General features: G+C 44.8%; 1 protein-coding gene across 2 annotated transcripts in view; it reads right to left on the bottom strand.

The window, feature by feature from the left end:
* Positions 1 to 18,389, bottom strand: part of vash2 (vasohibin 2) — a 260,075-nt gene that overhangs the window by 135,112 nt on the left and 106,574 nt on the right. The gene's annotated exons all lie outside the window — the stretch shown is intronic.

Below are 18,389 nucleotides of genomic sequence, written 5' to 3' on the forward strand. Positions count from 1 at the left end.
GAATGAAGCTGAACCCTGTGATCATCAGCGAACAGCTTCACCTCTGACCTTATGATGGAGGGAAGGTCATTGATGAAGCAGGGGAATTTATAATGGGGAACAAAGAAATGGCAGACCAACTAAATACATATTTTGGTTCTGTCTTCACAAAGGAGGACACAAATAACCTCCCAGAGATGCCGGGGAACATAGGGTCTGATGAAAGAGAGGAACTGAAAGAAATCAGTATTTGTAGGGAAATGGTGTTAGGAAAATTGATGGGACTGGAGGCCGATAAATCCCCAGGGCCGGGCATGGTGGCCAGAGCGGGAGAAGCAGGCCACCACACATGGAGCCGGCAACAGTGAGGAGGAGGCTGCAGTGAAGAGGAGGACGGAGCGGCTGAGGGACATCGTGCTCCCACTGCCACGGGAAGCCATTGTATTGACTCTGAACGCGGCGCTGTATGTATAGCTGCCGCGTCCCTACGGGGAACAAGCATTCCATTGTACTTGTTACATATGGCAAATAAATCTAATCTGAATCTGAATCTGAATCTACATCCCAGGTTACTTAAGGAAGTGGCCCTAGAAATAGTAGATGCATTGCTGGTCATCTTCCAGAACTCGATAGACTCTGGAACAGTACCCATAGATTGGAGGGTAGCAAATGTTACCCCACTATTCAAAAAAGGTGGTAGAGAAAAAGCGGGGAATTATAGACCGGTAAGCCTGACATCGGTAGTGGGGAAAATGCTAGAGTCCATTATAAAAGATGTAATAGCAGAGCACTTGGAAAGCAGTGACAGGATCGGACAAAGTCAACATGGATTTACAAAAGGTAAATCATGCTCGACTAATCTACTGGAATTTTTTGAGGATGTAACTGGTAAAATAGATAAGGGAGAACCAGTGGATGTGGTGTATTTGGACTTTCAGAAGGCTTTCGATAAGGTCCCGCATAAGAGATTAGCATGCAAAATTAAGGCACATGGGATTGGGGGCAAGGTATTGACTTGGATAGAGAACTGGTTGGCGGACAGAAAGCAAAGAGTTGGAAAAACGGGTCGTTTTCCGAGTGGCAGGCAGTGACTAGTGGGGTACCGCAAGGATCGGTCCTAGGACCCCAGCTGTTCACAATATATATTAATGATCTGGATGAGGGAATTGGATGTAATATTTGCAGACGTCACTAAGCTGGGTGGGAGGGTATGCTGTGAGGAGGATGTCGTAAAACTCCAGTACGATTTGGACAGGTTGGGTGATTGGGCAGAAACATGGCAAATGCACTATAATGTGGATAAATGTGAGGTTATCCACTTTGGTGGCAAAAACAGGAAGGCAGATTATTATTTGAATGGCAATAGATTGGGAGAAGGGGAAGTGCAAAGAGACCTGGGTGTTCTTGTGCACCAGTCGCTGAAGGTAAGCATGCAAGTGCAGCAGGCAGTTAAGAAGGCAAATGGTATGTTGGCCTTCGTAGCAAGAGGGTTCGAGTACAGGAACAAGGATGTCTTGCTACAGTTGTACAGGGCCTTGGTGAGACCGCACCATGAGTATTGTGTGCAGTTTTGGTCGCCTTACCTGAGGAAGGACGTTCTTGCCATGGAAGGAGTGCAGCGAAGATTCACCAGGCTGATACCTGGGATGGCAGGAATGACGTATGAGGAGAGATTGTGTCGATTGGGCTTATACTCACTGGAGTTCAGAAGACTGAGAGGGGATCTCATCAAAACCTATAAAATTCTGTCAGGCCTGGACAGACTAGATGCAGGAAGGATGTTTCTGATGGCCGGGGAGTCCAGAACCAGGGGTCATAGTCTAAGGAAAGGGGGTAAGCCATTTAGGACTGAAATGAGGAGGAATTTCTTCACCCAGAGAGTGGTGAACCTGTGGAATTCTCTGCCACAGAGGGCGGTGGAGGCCAGTTCATTAAATATATTCAAGAAAGAGTTGGATATATTTCTTAAGGCTAAAGGGATCAAGGGATATGGGGAGAAGGCAGGGACAGGATACTGAATTTGGATGATCAGCCATGATCTCATTGAATGGCGGAGCAGGCTCAAAGGGCCGAATGGCCTACTCCTGCTCCTATCTTCTATGTATGTTTCTATGTATGAAGGTGATTGGGCCTTGGACGCTGTCTTGTGGAACTCCTGCAGTGATGTCCTGGAGCTTAGACGATTGGCCTCCAACAATCACGACCTTCTTTTGTGCCAGGTATGACACCAGCCACTGGAGTGTTTCCCCCTGCTCTCCACTGACTTTCAGTTTTACCAGGGCTCCTTGATGCCACACTCGGTGAAATGCTGCCTTGATGTCAAGGGCAGTCACTCTCACCTCACCTCTGGAATTCAGCTCGTATCCATGTTTGGACCAAGGTTGTAATGAGGTCTAACTTAAACCCTAAACTACATGAAGCAAATCTATGTATAACCACCATCCCAAATGTCATACACAGTAAATCAGGAAGATTTGCTGGGAATTCTCCTACCCACTCCCTCTGTTCCCATACACCATTGCAAAATTGATTCCCATTCTCAATGTTCTGTGGATAGCACAGAGCTCAGTTAACAAGGCTTTCTATTTTTAAACTTGAGCAAATGCTGAGGATGTTCAGTGTTAAAACAGGCACAGCCACGTAACCACAGCAGAGAATAACCTCACTCTGCAGGAGGGATTCTGACTTCAATGTCAAACAGAGGCCCACAGTCTATCCATTTATTATGGCAACATAATCTGGTCTGGACAGCAAATGTACTGTATTTCACATTTTATACCAATAATTTTTTTTTTAAATCTAGAAAAGGAGAAACAAAAATTAACATAAAATCTAATAACAAAGAAAGAACTTGCATTTTTATAGCGCCTTTCACGACCTCAGGACATCCCATAGTACTTTACAGCCAATGAAATACTTTTGAAGTGTAATCACTGTTGCAATGTAGAACAAATGAAAGTAAAGCAAGAGACTGTTAATTTAAAAAATACAACACTCAGACCAGCTTCTTTGTTGCTCCTTTAGCCTGCCGTCACCTCAGTTGCTAGCTTATTCATCGGTATTAAAGTAATTTAACTGACAAAATTAAAAATTTTGCAGTGTTTACACTTGTGACCATCAGGACAGCAAGTGTTGCTCAACTAGGTTTACAATGGCTCCACTCTTGTGTCTCTGCTGTGTCAGCAGTGTCCTCACAGTCTAAGTTCTACTACAGAATAAACAGAGCATAATTGAGGTGCAGGAAAGCAAAGTCAGGTACAATGATCCCATTGCCAGCCATAGGCAAGGTTTTGTGAGTATTCTACTTGCTTTCAGTAATGTATACATTTTCTTAAAACCATTTTAGTTCAAATTAATTTTCTTTGCAATGACAGATGTCACATTCCAAGATGTTTTAGCCATTTTTCCACAGAAACGATTTGGAAAATAGAGCTGAGTTTTAGAAAGCATAGACCCAGAAATGTGTTGATGCCGTGCACGCTTTACAGGCGTTTAATATAAATTAACTGCATTGAATTTAAATCTACAGGGAACATACAGGTCTTTCCCCAAAATGTTCCTGTCGAAAGCTGGGAACCCTGGCTTTTAATAAGGAAATTCAAATGATGTGTGAGGGGCAACACGTACACACACACGCATATGCAAACAGGTATACACACGCACATGTAAACACACATTGCCTTCTTAGGGCTGAATATTTATAGCTATGTTTAGTCTAAGCTAGATATCTGATCTACAAAGTAGCCATCTACCACTGGAATTCCATGATCACTCCACCCTACACCCCAGCAAACTCTCTCAACAGCTGTAATGCTATATAATTGCCAAACACTGCATTCCACACATTCATTAAATAATTATAACTTAAAAGCAAACACATTTAGTATTTGAAGATCCTAGGATTACATACAACCACTCAGACTGACTGTAAAAACAAGACATTTGGGGGGGAACAATTCGGTTGATTTGCGCCTCCCGTTAGCGCCCTTCAGCGGGAGTTTAGCAGTGGTGGCGGTAACCGTTAGCACCCCGCAGCACTACACCGCCGGCGATGACATCATCGCCGTGCACAGCACCCTGCTCTCGCGCCCCGGCCGCGATCTTCGGTAGTGCCCCCGACTTACTGCCGGACACTATGTCCAACAGGGTCAGGGGGGGGCCTACCTGCGGCCGGGGCGGTGCAAATTAAAGGGAAGGGGCCGTTGCGGCCATTTTTGTTGCTGGCCGCCTGCCAGTACCTGCCCCCTTTGCAATCCCCGACCTTCTGTTCAGCCCCGCCGTGGAGTGCCGGCTGCGCTCTTTTGCAGGCACTCCGATCCCTGGTGGCCCAGCTGGGCCCTGGGTCGCGCTGCGCTGGGCCCCTCCCCTTTAATAAGGGGAGGAAGGCCGGCAGTTCTGCGGTGCGACGTGCCGCAGCACATAGTGCCGCGATAGTCACTTGCAGCGCCCCAAGAGGGAGGCGGGGCACTTCCAGTCTTGGGGTGATACTGGTGAATTTTGGGCGCAGGGCCACTAACCTTTTTGGGGTGCAGCCCAAATTTTCCCCCTTGAAACCTAAAGAGAGTTTACTGAAACTGTACTGAAGGAAGACAGGAAACCACAACAAAATGGCCACAGATCTAACTTGGTTGATCTAACGTTGTAACAGTGGTAATAAATAATAATGGTGAGGCTCATTGATAATCTAGTAGATCAATCTTTGCCTCTAACACGATCAATCCACTCTATCAATCAATTAGAGCACTGCAATAACAACAGAAAATGCTGGAAAAACTCAGCAGGCCAGGCAACATCTGAGTCAACGTTTCGGGTCAAAACCCTTCTGCGTTCAGTTCTGGGCACCGCATCTCAGGAAGGATGTATTGGCCTTGGAGGGGGTGCAACGCAGATTCACCAGAATGATACCGGAGCTAAAAGGGTAAAATTATAAGGGCAAGTTGCACAGACTAGGCTTGTATTCCCTTGATTATAGAAGATTAATGGGTGATCTAATTGAGGTGTTTAAGGGGATTAAAGAAATTGAGAGGGTAGGTAGAGAAAAACGATTTCCTCTGGTGGGAGAGTCCAATACAAGGGGGTATAACTTTAAAATTAGAGCTGGGCCGTTCAGGGGTGATATCCACCTTCACACAAAGGGTAGCAGAAATCTGGAACTCTCACCCAAAAAGCTGTTGAGGCTAGGCCAATTGAAAATTTCAGAACGGAGATTGATAGGTTTTTGTTAGTCAAGAGTAATAAGGCTTTCGAAATTGAATGGCAGAACAGGCTCGAGTGGCTGAATGGCCTACTCTTGTTCATATGACTGGGTCACATGACAAAGGTGGATATTTTACTGCCAGGTGGTGAAGCCGGATTGACTTCCGGTTATACATCCCGCCTAATTTTCCTTTCCATTGACTTCAAATAAGACTGATCCGCAATGCCAAGCCAAGTTTAGTGCTCGGTGGTGCAAGTTAAAATCTACCTCAAAGTGCTGTCCAAATCATGTTAGTCTTATTTAGACACAGGAGAGTGCAATGGTAACACTGATCTTATCATTTGCACCTACTGATTATTTTTATTTTAACACAAGCCAACAACAAAATTTAAACTAAATTAAAGCTATTTAATTCATGATGGATATATCAAGGAGGGTGATCCAGGACTGGCTGTGTTGCAGGGCAGGTTGGGCACGGAAGGTCATAGAATCATAGAAACATAGAAGATAGGAGCAGGAGTAGGCCATTCGGCCCTTCGAGCCTGCTCCGCCATTCAATGAGATCATGGTTGATCATCCAAATTCAGTACCCTGTCCCTGCCTTCTCCCCATGTCCCTTGATCCCTTTAGCCTTAAGAAATATATCCAACTCTTTCTTGAATATACTTAATGAACTGGCCTCCACCGCCCTCTGTGGCAGAGAATTCCACAGGTTCACCACTCTCTGGGTGAAGAAATTCCTCCTCAGTTCAGTCCTAAATGGCTTACCCCTTATCCTTAGACTATGACCCCTGGTTCTGGACTCCCCGGCCATCAGAAACATCCTTCCTGCATCTAGTCTGTCCAGGCCTGACAGAATTTTATAGGTTTCGATGAGTTCCCCTCTCAATCTTCTAAACTCCAGTGAGTATAAGCCCAATCGACACAATCTCTCCTCATACGTCATTCCTGCCATCCCAGGTATCAGCCTGGTGAATCTTCGCTGCACTCCTTCCATGGCAAGAACGTCCTTCCTCAGGTAAGGCGACCAAAACTGCACACAATACTCATGGTGCGGTCTCACCAAGGCCCTGTACAACTGCAGCAAGACATCCTTGTTCTTGTACTCGAACCCTCTTGCTATGAACATAAGAACATAAGAAATAGGAGCAGGAGTAGGCCAATCGGCCCCTCGAGCCTGCTCCGCCATTCAATAAGATCATGGCTGATCTGATCCTAACCGCAAATCCACTATCACAGAACCATCTCCTGAATCTAACAGAATTAGACACACGAAATAGGAGCAGGATCAGGCTACACGGCCCCTGGGCCCGCTCCGCTATCCACAGGGCCATGACCGATCCGAACCTAGACTCATGTCCAAATTCCTGCCCGCTCCCCGTAACCCTTAACTCCCTTTACTTCTAGGAAACTGTCTATTTCTGTTTTAAATTTATGTAATGATGTAGCTTCTACAGCTTTTTGGGGCAGCATATTCCATGGACCTACCACCCTCTGAGTGAAGTAGTTCCTCCTCATCTCAGTTTTGAAAGAGCAGCCCCTTATTCTAAGACTATGCCCCCTAGTTCTAGTTTCACCCATCATCGGGAACATCCTCCCCGCATCCACCCGATCCAACCCCTTCACAATCTTATATGTTTCAATAAGATCGCCTCTCATTCTTCTGAACTCCAATGAGTAGAGTCCCAATCTACTCAACCTCTCCTCATATGTCCATCCCCTCATCCCCGGGATTAACCGAGTGAACCTTCTTTGTACTGACTCGAGCGCAAGTATGTCTTTTCTTAAGTATGGACACCAAAACTGTACGCAGTATTCCAGGTGCGGTCTCACCAATACCTTGTACAACTGAAGTAATACCTCCCTATTTTTATATTCTATCCCCCTAGCAATGAAAGCCAACATTCCATTGGCCTTCTTAATCACTTGCTGCACCTGCATAGTAACCTTTTGAGTTTCGTGCACCAGGACCCCCAGATCCCTTTGTACTTCAGTACTTTCCAGTTTCTTGCCATTAAGATAATAACTTGCTCTACGATTTTTCCTGCCAAAGTGCATAACCTCACACTTTCCAGTATTGTATTCCATCTGCCAAATCTCTGCCCACTTACTTAGCCTGTCTATGTCCCTTTGCAGGTTTTTTATGTCCTCCTCACTCACTACTTTCCCTCCCATCTTAGTATCATCTGCAAACTTTGATATGTTACACTCGGTCCCCTCCTCCAAATCGTTAATATAGATTGTAAAGAGTTGGGGACCCAGCACTGACCCCTGCGGAACACCACTGGTTACTGATTGCCAGTCTGAGAATGAACCATTTATCCCAACTCTGCCTTCTGTTAGATAGCCAATCCTCTATCCATGCCAGAATATTACCCCCAATCCCGTGATTTTTTATCTTAAGCAATAATCTTTTGTGTGGCACCTTGTCAAATGCCTTTTGGAAGTCTAAATACACTACGTCCACTGGTTCCCCTTTATCCACCCTATATGTTACTTCCTCAAAGAACTCCAGCAAATTTGTCAAACATGACTTCCCCTTCATAAAACCATGCTGACTTTGTCTTATTAAATTATGATTATCCAAATGTCCTGTTACTGTCTCCTTAATAATGGACTCCAAAATTTTACCTACCACAGATGTTAGGCTAACCGGTCTATAGTTTCCAGCCTTCTGTCTACTGCCCTTTTTAAATAAGGGTGTTACATTAGCAGTTTTCCAGTCTGCCGGGACCTTTGCTGAGTCCAGGGAGTTTTGGAAAATTATTACCAATGCATCCACAATCCCTACCGCCACTTCCCTCAAGACCCTAGAATGTAAGCCATCAGGTCCAGATGATTTATCTGCCTTGAGTCCCATTATTTTACCGAGTACCACTTCCTTAGTGATTTTGATCGTGTTTAGCTCCTCCCCCCCTTTAGCCCCCTGTTTGTCCAGTGTTGGGACATTCTTAGTGTCTTCTACTGTAAAGACTGATATAAAATATTCATTCAGTGTTTTTGTCATCTCCATATTTCCCACCATTAATTTCTCGGTCTCATCCTCTAAGGGACCAACATTTACTTTAGCCACCCTTTTTCTTTTTATATAACTATAAAAACTCTTACTATCTGTTTTTATATTTTTTGCTAATTTACTTTCATAATCTATCTTCCCTTTCTTAATCAATCTTTTTGTTATTTTTTGCTGTCTTTTAAAGCTTTCCCAATCCTCTATCCTCCCACTAGATTTGGCTACCTTATATGCCCTTGTTTTTAGTCAAATACTATCCTTAATTTCTTTACTTAGCCACGGATGGCTGTCTTTTCTTTTACACCCTTTTCTTCTCAGTGGAATATATATTTTTTGGAAGTTGTAAAATAACTCCTTAAATGTACACCACTGATCATGTATCGTCTTACCCTTTAATCTATTTTCCCAATCCACTCTACTCAATTCCGCTCTCATACCTTCATAGTCTCCTTTATTCAAGCTTAGCACGTTTGTTTGAGATCCAACCTTCTCACCCTCTAATTGAATATGGAATTCAACCATGTTATGGTCACTCATTCCAAGGGGATCCTTTACTAGGACATTTTTAATTAATCCTGTCTCGTTACACAGGACCAGATCTAAGGTTGCCTGCCCCCTGGTCGGTTCAGTTACATACTGCTCAAGAAACCCATCCCTAATACACTCAATGAACTCATCCTCAAGGCAGCCCTGCCCAATTTGATTTGTCCAATTAATATGATAGTTAAAATCCCCCATAATTATAGATGTTCCCTTATTACAAGCCTCAACTATTTCCTGATTGATACTCCGTCCAACAGAGTTGGCACTGTTCGGAGGCCTATAGACTACGCCCACTAGTGTTTTTTTCCCCTTATTATTCCTTACCTCCACCCAAACTGTTTCATTATCCTGATCTTTTGACCCAATATCATTTCTCTGTATTACAGTGATTCCTTCCTTTATTAACATAGCCACCCCACCTCCCCTTCCTTCCTGCCTGTCCTTCCTGATCGTTAAATAACCTGGTATGTTTAATTCCCAGGCATTGTCACCCTGCAGCCATGTTTCTGTAATGGCCACAAGATCATACCCATATGTAGTTATTTGTGCCATTAACTCGTCTATTTTGTTACGAATGCTACGTGCATTCAGATAGAGAACTTTCAAAGATGTTTTGTGACACTTAGCTCCTGCTTTTGCCCTTTTTATTACTTTACCTTTTACTCCATACCTTCTGCCGCTTCCTGACACGCTCTGGTTTTTAATTTCCCCACTGCTACCTAAGTCTATGACCTTCTCTGTTGTCATTTTTATTATTTGCTCTCTAGGAACCTCCCCCCCACTAGTTAGTTTAAAGCCCTCTCTACAGCCCTAGTTATATGATCCGCCAGGACTCTAGTCCCAGCACTGGCCAAGTGAAGCCCGTCCCGACGGAACAGCTCCCTCCTGCCCCAGTACTGGTGCCAGTGTCCCAGGAAGCAAAACCCATTTCTCCCACACCAGTCTTTGAGCCACGCATTTAACTCTCTAATTTTATTTGTCCTAGCCAAATTCGCTCGTGGCTCAGGTAATAATCCAGAGATTATTACCCTTGTGGTTCTGCTTTTTAATTTGGCCCCTAGCTGCTCAAACTCCCTCAGCAGAACCTCCTTCCTTGTCCTAGCTATGTCGTTGGTACCAACATGGACCACGACAACTGGATCCTCCCCCTCCCACTCCAAGTTTCTCTCCAGCCCAGAGGAGATGTCCTTAACCCTGGCACCGGGTAGGCAACACAGCCTTCGGGACTCTCGCTCTCGGCTGCAAAGAACTCTATCTATCCCCCTAACGATACTATCCCCTACCACTACAACATTTATTTTAACTCCCCCCACTTGAATGGCCCCCCGCTCCACGGTGATGTGGCCAGGTTGCTCATCCTCCCTGCAGTCCCTGTTCCCATCCTCACGGAGTAAGAGCCTCGAACCTGTTGGACAAGTGCAAGGGCTGCGGCTCCTCCAACACTACCTCCTGGATCCCCGTACCTGCCTCACTTCTAGTCACACCATCCTGACCCTGGCCACGGACTACATCTGAATTAATTAATCTAATTGGTGTGAATACCTCGTGATACACAGAGTCCAGGTAACTCTCCCCCTCCCTGATGTGTCTCAGTGTTTGAAGCTCGGACTCCAGCTCTTCAACACGGAGCCGGAATTCCTCGAGCAGCCAACACTTACTGCAAATGTGATCACCGTGAGCATCAATGGTGTCCACCAGCTCCCACATATTGCAGCAGCAACACATCAACTGATCTCCCATTCTATGTAATTAATTTAATTTATCATTATTCTTAAATACCCTCTGCCCCGATTCTAGATGGTGAATATCACACCTTAGAAACTATAAACCAAAGAGATTTAAGCTTAAAAAGGGAGAAATACTTACCAACCAATCACTTACCCGCTTTCTGGTGACGTCACACTTGGATTACTTTTTACCTCTCTCCTTCCCTCCGAGTTACCAGACCGGAGACTGGTACGCCTTACCTGGTCTCTGGGACTTATAGCCCCGCTCTGCCGCTCGAGTTTCCCGCCGACGCTGTGAGGCCTTACCTGGTCTCTGGGGCCTTTTTTAGCCCCGCTCTGCCGCTCGAGATTCCCGCCGACACTGTGAGGCCTTACCTGGTCTCTGGGGCCTTTTATAGCCCCGCTCTGCCGCTCGAGTTTCCCGCCGACGCTGTGAGGCCTTACCTGGTCTCTGGGCCTTTTATAACCCCGCTCTGCCGCTTGAGATTCCCGCCGACGCCGTGAGGCCTTACCTGGTCTCTGGGGCCTTTTATAGCCCCGCTCTGCCGCTCGAGATTCCCGCCGACGCTGTGAAGGCCAACATACCATTTGCCTTCTTAACCGCCTGCTGCACCTGCATGCTTACCTTCAGCGACTGGTGCACAAGAACACCCAGGTCTCTTTGCACTTCCCCTTCTCCCAATCTATTGCCATTCAAATAATAATCTGCCTTCCTGTTTTTGCCACCAAAGTGGATAACCTCACATTTATCCACATTATAGTGCATTTGCCATGTTTCTGCCCAATCACCCAACCTGTCCAAATCATACTGGAGTTTCACGACATCCTCCTCACAGCATACCCTCCCACCCAGCTTTGTGTCGTCTGCAAATTTGGAGATATTACATCCAATTCCCTCGTCCAGATCATTAATATATATTGTGAACAGCTGGGGTCCTAGGACCGATCCTTGCGGTACCCCACTAGTCACTGCCTGCCACTCGGAAAACGACACGTTTATTCCAACGCTTTGCTTTCTGTCCACCAACCAGTTCTCTATCCAAGTCAATACCTTGCCCCCAATCCCATGTGCCTTAATTTTGCACGCTAATCTCTTACGCGGGACCTTATCGAAAGCCTTCTGAAAGTCCAAATACACCACATCCACTGGTTCTCCCTTATCTATTTTACCAGTTACATCCTCAAAAAATTCCAGTAGATTAGTCAAGCATGATTTACCTTTTGTAAATCCATGTTGACTTTGTCCGATCCAGTCACTGCTTTCCAAGTGCTCTGCTATTACATCTTTTATAATGGACTCTAGCATTTTCCCCACTACCGATGTCAAGCTTACCGGTCTATAATTCCCCGCCTTTTCTCCACCACCTTTTTTGAATAGTGGGGTAACATTAGCTACCCGCCAATCCACGGGTACCGTTCCAGAGTCTATCGAGTTCTGGAAGATGACCAGCAATGCATCTACTATTTCTAGGGCCACTTCCTTAAGTACCCTGGGATGTAGATTATCAGGCCCTGGGGATTTATCGGCCTTCAGTCCCATCAATTTTCCTAACACCATTTCCCTACAAATACTGATTTCTTTCAGTTCCACCCTTTCATCAGACCCTGTGTTCCCCGGCATCTCTGGGAGGTTATTTGTGTCCTCCTTTGTGAAGACAGAACCAAAATATGTATTTAGTTGGTCTGCCATTTCTTTGTTCCCCATTATAAATTCCCCCGATTCTGACTGCAAGGGACCTACGCTTGACTTCACCAATCTTTTTCTCTTCACATATCTATAAAAGCTTTTACAGTCAGTTTTTATGTTCCCTGCAAGCTTACTCTCATATTCTATTTTCCCTTTCTTAATTAATCCCTTTGTCCTCCTTTGTTGAATCCTAAACTGCTCCCAATCCTCAGGATTATTGCTTTTTCTGGCCAATTTATATGCCCTCCCCTTGGACCTTATGCTATCCCTAATTTCCCTTGTTAGCCACGGTTGGGTCACCTTTTTTGTTTTATTTTTATGCCAAACTGGGATGAACAAATTCTGTAGTTCATCCATGCAGTCTTTGAATGTTTGCCATTGCCTATCCACCGTCAACCCTTTGAGTGCCATTCCCCAATCAATCCTACCCAACTCGCTCCTCAGACCATCGTAGTTTCCTTTATTTAAATTGAGGACCCTCGTCTCCGAGTCAACTACTTCATTCTCCATCTTAATGAAGAATTCGATCATATTATGATCGCTCCGACCTAAGGGGCCTCGTACAACAAGATTGCCAATTAATCCTTCCTCGTTACATAATACCCAGTCTAAGATGGCCTGATCTCTGGTTGGTTCCTTGACATATTGGTCCAGGAAACCATCCCGTAAACACTCCAGGAATTCCTCCTCCACAGTATTGTTACTAATTTGGTTGGCCCAATCTATACGTAGATTAAAGTCACCCATGATGACTGCTGTGCCCTTATTGCACGCTTCTTTAATTTCCCTTTTAATGCCATCCCCAACCTCCGCCTTACTGTTTGGAGGTCTATAAACCACTCCCACTAACGTTTTTTTCCCCTTAGTATTTCTCAATTCTACCCATACAGATTCCACCTCATCAGAGCTAATATCCTTCATTACAATTGTGTTAATCCCTTCTTTAACCAGTAATGCTACCCCACCTCCCTTTCCTTTTTGCCTATCTTTCCTGAATATCGAATACCCCTGGATGTCGAGTTCCCAGTCCTGGCCTTCCTTGAGCCACGTTTCCGTAATCCCAACCAAATCGTATTTGTTTACTTCTATTTGTGCAGCCAATTCATCCACCTTATTACAAATGCTCCTCGCATTAAGATACAAAGCCTTCAGGCTTGTTTTTTTAACGCTCTTAGACCTATTAGAATTATTATTTACTGTGGCCATGTTTGATTTAAACCGTTGATTTCTCTGACTGCCACTTTTGTTTTTCTCCTTCCTATCTTACAGCACAGAAGAAGGCCATTTGGCCTGTCGAGCCCATGCCGACTCTCGGCTAGTCCCACTTCCCTGCCCTTTCCCAGTAGCCCTGCAAATTCTTTTCCTTCAGATGCTTATCCAACTCCCTTTTGAAAGATAAGATTGAGTCTGCCTCCACCACCCTTTCAGGCAGTGCATTCCAGATCTTAACCACTTGCTGCGTAAAAAAGCTTTTTCTTGCGTCGCCTTTGGTTCTTTTGACAATCACCTTAAATCTGTCCTCTGGTTCGCGACCCTTCTGCCAATGGGAACAGTTTCTCTCTCTCTATCTACTCTGTCCAGACCCCTCATGATTTTGAGCACCTCTATCAAATCTCCTCTAAATCTTCTCTGCTCCAAGGAGAACAACCCCAGCTTCTCCAGTCTATCAACGTAACTGAAGTCCCTCATTCCTGGAATCATTCTCATAAATCTTTTCTGCACCCTCTCGAAGGTCTTCACATCCTTCCTAAAGTGTAGTGCCCAGAATTGAACACAGTACTCCAGTTGGGGTCAAACCAGTGTTTTATACAGGTTCATCATAATTTCCACACTTTTGTACTCTATACCTCTATTTATGAAGCCTAGGAACCCATAATCCTTTTTATCTGCTTTCTCAACCTGCCCTGCCACCTTCAATGATTTGTGCACACATACCCCCAGGTCTCTCTGTTCATGCACCCCCTTTAGGATTGTACCATTTAATTTATATGTCCTCTCCTCATTCTTTCTACCAAAATGTATCACTTCACACTTTGTTGCGTTAAATTTCATCTGCCACATGTCCGCCTATTTCACCAGCCTGTCTATGTCTTCCTGAAGTCTATCACTCTCCTCCTCACTGTTCACTATACTTCCAAGTTTTGTGTCATCTGCAAATTTTGAAATTGTGCCCTGTACACCGGCGTCCAAGTCATTAATATATATCAAGAAAAGCAGTGGTCGCCACCCAAAATCTGCTGAGGCGCATGCATGTTGGAGTTTTTGAAGAAACCACAGGATCTGAGCCTCAATGAGCTCTGTATATTTCACCCATTTAGATTAATTTGTTCAAACATAGTTTGACAGCATTTTGTTCAAGGTTATTTATCAACCTGTGCAGTATTATAAGCCAAGGTCAATTACTTTCTTTCAGTCTTTGTCACTGAATGACAAATCGAGAGCAGGATCCCTGGCTGATTTTTGCTTGTCTGTCTCTAGCACAGAACACGGAATTCAATTATATTGTCCCCTCCCCCAACCACTACTGAGATCAACTAACAACACAAAGCAGGAATTGAATTAAGGGGTCGGCCATTTAGGACTGAGATGCAGAGAAATTTCTTCACTCAGAGGGTGGTGAATCTTTGGAATTCTCTACCCCAGAGGGTTGTGGAGGCTCAGTCGTTGAGTATATTCATAGAATCATAGAGAATCATAGAATCATAGAGTTATACAGCATAGAAAGAGGCCCTTCGGCCCATCATGTCCGCGCCAGCCATCAAGCCCTGTCTATTCTAATCCCATTTTCCAGCACTTGGTCCGTAGCCTTGTATGCTATGACATTTCAAGTGCTCATCTAAATGCTTCTTGAATGTTGTGAGGATTCCTGCCTTTACCACCCTTTCAGGCAGTGAGTTCCAGATTCCAACCACTCTCTGGGTGAAAAAGTTTTTCCTCAAATCCCCTCTAAACCTCCTACTCCTTACCTTGAAACTATGCCCCCCTGGTTATTGACCCCTCTACTAAGGGGAAAAGTTCCTTTCTATCTACCCTATCTATGCCCCTCATAATTTTGTACACCTCAATCAGGTCCCCCCTCAGCCTTCTCTGCTCTAAAGAAAACAACCCCAGCCTGTCCAGTCTCTCTTCATAGCTGAAGCGCTCCAGCCCAGGTAACATCCTGGTGAATCTCCTCTGCACCCTCTCCAATGTAATAGAAACATAGAAGATAGGAGTAGGCCATTCGGCCCCTCGAGCCTGCTCCGCCATTCAATGAGATCATGGCTGACCATCCAAATTCAGTACCCTGTCCCTGCCTTCTCCCCATATCCCTTGATCCCTTTAGCCTTAAGAAATATATCTAACTCCTTCTTAAATATATTTAATGAATTGGCCTCCATTGCCTTCTGTGGTAGAGAATTCCACAGGTTCACCACTCTCTGGGTGAAGTAATTCCTCCTCATCTCTGTCCTAAATGGCTTACCCCTTATCCTTAGACTGTGACCCCTGGTTCTGGACTCCCCGGCCATCGGGAACATCCTTCCTGCATCTAGTCTGTCTAGTCCTGTTAGAATTTTATAAGTTTCAATGAGATCCCCTCTCATTCTTCTAAACTCCAGCGAGTATAAGCCCAATTGACCCAATCTCTCCTCATACGTCATTCCTGCCATCCCAGGTATCAGTCTGGTGAATCTTCGTTGCACTCCCTCCAAGGCAAGAACATCCTTCCTCAGATAAGGCGACCAAAACTGCATATAATACTCAAGCTGTGGTCTCACCAAGGCCCTGTACAACTGCAGCAAGACATCCTTGTTCCTATACTCGAACCCTCTCGCTACGAAGGCCAACATACCATTTGCCTTCTTAACCGCCTGCTGCACCTGCATGCTTACCTTCAGCGACTGGTGCACAAGAACACCCAGGTCTCTTTGCACTTCCCCTTCTCCCAATCTATTGCCATTCAAATAATAATCTGCCTTCCTGTTTTTGCCACCAAAGTGGATAACCTCACATTTATCCACATTATAGTGCATTTGCCATGTTTCTGCCCAATCACCCAACCTGTCCAAATCATACTGGAGTTTCACGACATCCTCCTCACAGCATACCCTCCCACCCAGCTTTGTGTCATCTGCAAATTTGGAGATATTACATCCAATTCCCTCGTCCAGATCATTAATATATATTGTGAACAGCTGGGGTCCTAGGACCGATCCTTGCGGTACCCCACTAGTCACTGCCTGCCACTCGGAAAACGACCCGTTTATTCCAACTCTTTGCTTCCTGTCTGCCAACCAGTTCTCTATCCAAGTCAGTACCTTCCTATAGTGTGGCGACCAGAACTGCAAACAGTATTCCAGCTGTGGCCTAACTAGCGTTTTGTACAGCTCCATCATAACCTCCCTGCTCTTATATTCTATGCCTCAGCTAATGAAGGCAAATATCCCATATGCCTTGGTAACCACATTATCTAACTGTCCTGCTGCCTTCAGGGATCTATGTACATGCACACCAAGACAGAGATCGATAGATTTTTAGATATTAAGGGAATCAAGGGATATGGGGATAGTGCAGGAAAGTGGAGATGAGGTAGAAGATCAACCATGATCTTATTGAATGGCGGAGCAGGTTCGGGAGGCCAAATGGCCTACTCCTGCTCTTATTTCTTATGTTCTTATGAATTTGGTATTTTCCCAATCTGCACGTGTCGGCATTACACCAGATGGCGAATTTACCCACTAGGCCATCCCGTCATGGGCAGCTCCAATGCCTAATATTGTAGGGGAAAGGTCCCATCACACCGGCTCTTTTCTATTACTGGAAACTTAAAAGGCAATGCAGTGGGCCACCAAAGCCTTTTTCAGCTTAAAACAAGTTTAAAAAGTCAGTTTTACACCAGCTGTATTTCTACCGCAGGTGACCTTGGTCCTGATGTTAAATGTTGTGCTGCGGAATTAGTATTGGTGCAGAGCCAGAGATGTGTGCCACCAACCGTGCACTGTAAACTTTGCGATTTGGACATCTCATCACCGTCAAGTACTCCCAATGTCAGATACAGAACAATTCATTGGTGTGAATTTTTCCAATTCCAACACCAAACCCTAGATTTTGCGATCGACATTATCCATTTTATTTTAAATGGGTTACCACTCGCATTAAAATAACATTTTTCGGAAAATCTAGGCTCAACAGGCCTAATGTGCACTTGTACTATCCTTTTTATATATTTCCATGAAACAGCTTCTACTTCACTGATGCAAAAATTACAATATAACTAGTTAAATTTGTCTCAGTTCCACATTTCCCATTGGGTGTGAGGCCACTTGGAGGCAGTAGTCTTGCACCATCGGAGCCTTGAAAAGATTCCACAATAACTGCAACTAGTGCAAAACTGAAAGAGCCCATGTGCACTCTCCTTTTTAACAGATCAGGCAGAGGAGGGTGCAGTTCAGTACTGCCATTCCCATGCTAATAGAAGGTTTCTGTCAAATGGCACTTGCACTGTAATAACAGGGTAATTGAAATTGCCAATTTGTGCTGTGGACTCACGTTCAATGGGAACTGCATAGAAACTAACTGAAGTCATTTCAAAGGAACTCCACAACCAGAGATTTATCCTATCAGTATGGACAGGAATTGACCCATATCCCACAGATGAAAAGACAGGGTGATTAACTCCCATGCACCATTTAAACTTGAATTTTTTCCTTGTGTGAAAGCTTTAATCAACATACTAGGGTAGATGTTATGAATTTCAAATCCGGCACCGAGTTTCATATGCTGGGAGTGCATATCTAGCAGAGGTCAGTGGGCCCCATGGGATTTTTCCATCCATTCATTTTAATAGACAGAAAATCCCGTAAGACCCACTGAACTCCCAACCCGAGTTCCCGATAGGCCTCAGGTCATGCAAAGCTCCACATCAGAAGTGCAAATTCTTAAAATCTACCCTATGACGTCCAGAAAACATCAGAACCAATTAATATCAGCAGCAGAACAAAAACAAAGACCGAAAGAAGATGGCTGACCTCGGCTTACACTGCACAGGTTAAAAATAACCTTTAACAAAATGCTGTCAAACTATGTTTGAACAATTGAATCTCAATGGGTGAAACATGCAGAGCTCAGTGAGGCTCAGATCCTGTAGTTTGTTCAAATGCTCCAACACGCACGCGCCTCAGCTGAACACAGAAACAGCACTAGCCATGGTACTTGTCAAATATCTTGGCTCTTATCCCCATACTCTTGCAATTGGAGACTACA

The sequence above is a fragment of the Somniosus microcephalus genome, chromosome 3, assembly GCF_052327205.1.
Source record: "Somniosus microcephalus isolate GS21.2 chromosome 3, FLI_Smic_1.0, whole genome shotgun sequence".
NCBI classification, from domain to species: domain Eukaryota; kingdom Metazoa; phylum Chordata; class Chondrichthyes; order Squaliformes; family Somniosidae; genus Somniosus; species Somniosus microcephalus.